Source organism: Canis lupus, chromosome 7 (assembly GCF_011100685.1).
Source record: "Canis lupus familiaris isolate Mischka breed German Shepherd chromosome 7, alternate assembly UU_Cfam_GSD_1.0, whole genome shotgun sequence".
In the NCBI taxonomy this organism is placed as follows: Eukaryota; Metazoa; Chordata; class Mammalia; order Carnivora; family Canidae; genus Canis; species Canis lupus.
In genome coordinates this window covers 14,508,105-14,510,284 of record NC_049228.1, presented here as the reverse complement: position 1 = coordinate 14,510,284, position 2,180 = coordinate 14,508,105, and the positions used below count along the sequence as shown (strand labels likewise).

The 2,180-nt window shown below is 40.1% G+C and overlaps 1 pseudogene; it reads left to right on the top strand.

The window, feature by feature from the left end:
- The first annotated feature begins 1,330 nt into the window (after positions 1-1,330).
- LOC119872787 lies at positions 1,331-1,432 on the top strand (annotated as a pseudogene).
- Positions 1,433-2,180: the final 748 nt, after the last annotated feature.

Here is a 2,180-nt window from a genome sequence, read left to right as displayed (position 1 = left end):
CAAAATGAATGTGCAGAATCTGTTGCATTCCTATATACTAACAATGAAGCAGCAGAAAGTGAAATTAAGAAAACAATCCATTTATAATTGCACCAAAACCAATGAAATATCTAGGAATAATCTTACCAAAGGGATGAAAGACCTGTACTCTGAAAACTATAAAAAAATGATGAGAGAAATTGAAGATGGCACAAAGAAATGGAAAGATATTCCATGCTCATGGATCAGATCAGACCTGAAATCATAAAAATCCTTGAAGAGAGGAAAGGCAGCAATCTCTCTGACATCAGCTGTAGCAACATTTTTCTAGCTATGTCTCCTGAGTCAGGGGAAATAAAAGCAAAAATAAACTATTAGGACTACATCAAGGTAAAAAGCTTCTGCACAGCAAAGGAAACAACAAAACTAAAAGGCAGCCTACTGAATTGGAGGATATTTGCAAATGACATATCTGATAAAGGGTTAGTATCCAAAGCATACAAAGAACTGGACAAAACTCAACACCCAAAAAACAAACAATCCAATTTAAAAACAGGCAGAAGACATGAACAGTCATTCCTCCAAAGAAGATATACAGCTGGCCACCAGACACTTGAAAAGATGCTCGACATCATTCATCATCAGGAAAATGCAAATCAAAACTACAATGTGTTAACCTTTCACACCTGTCAAAATGGTTAAAATAAAAAACAAGTGTTGGTGAGGATGTGGAGAAAAAAGAACCTTCATGCACTAGTGTAGCCATTGTACAAAACAGTATGGAGGTTCCTTAAAAAATTAAAAATAGAGCTACCCTATAATCTAGGAATTGAACTACTGGATATTTACCTAAAAAAAAAAAAAAAGAGCAAAAACACTAATTCAAAAGTATACATGCATCCCTATGTTTATTGCAGCATTATTTACAATAGCCAAACTATGGAATCAACCCCAGGGTCCATCGATAAACAAATGGATAAGGAAGATGTGGTGTACACACACACACACACACACACACACACACACACACAGTGGAATATTACTCAGCCATCAAAAAGAATGAAATCTTGCCATTTGCAACAACATGGATGGAGCTAAAGGGTATAATGCTGAGTAAAATAAGTCAGGAAAAGATGAATACCATATGATTTCACTCATATGTGGAATTTAAGAAACAAAATAAGCAAAGGAAAAAAGGAGAGAGAAAGAGAGACAAATCAAGAAACAAGACTTTTCTCTCTAGAGAACAAACTGATGATTACCAGACGGGAGGTGGGTGGGAGGATGGGGGAAACAGGGGTAGGCATTAAAGAGTCCATTTATCATGATGAAAAGAAATAAAATGAAATCAGTGCTTGGGCAGCACATATCCTGAAATTGGAACAATACAGAGAAGATTAGCATGGCCCTTGTTCAAGGGTGACATACAATTCACGAAGCGTTCCATATTTTGCTCAGTTTTCCCAGTGAACTGCTACCCTTCGTGGATTAACTCAGGGGAAACAATAGGAGTCAAAACCCAATGTGTGGCACTGAGTAATGAAATTGTGATATTTCATTAGAAAAATATTTATTGGATAAAATAAAGAATCTCATGAGATGGATGGGCTCCTGGTGTCAGAGGTCAGGGAATCCATAGCATCCTGAACAAGCCTTGACCAGAAGCAGCTCCAGCTTTAACCACAGTGTTACACCCTGGAAGAGCCCCAGACCTCTCCCCACTCTTCCCTCCTTGGATCCCCCACCACAACCGGCAGGAGCAACAGAGGGGGCCCTTAGAGCTTTCCTACCTTGTCATGCCACACGCTGCTAAGTTCAGCATTGTCCTTTGAAGAAAGAACTTCACTGAATGGTCCAGTGGGTGCATGCTGGCTCCAACCAGGTGAGGAAGTGTCTTAGGTTTCTGACCTCCTGATGCAGTTGTGCCTTCAGAAGCCACGTAAAGGGGGCGCCTTGGTGGCTCAGTCTGTTTAGTGCTGACTTTGACTCAGGTCATGATCTCAGGGTGCTGGAATCAAGCCCCATGTGGGGCTCCCCGCTCAGCAGGGAGTCTGATGGTCTCTCTGCCTCTCCCCCTACTCGTGCTCTCTCTCTCTCTCACACTCTCTCAAATAAATTTTAAAAATCTTAAATAAAAAAAAAAAAAAGCTACCTAAAGACAAGGGAAAGTGAGGTAGAAAGCATCCTTTTTATCTCCACAG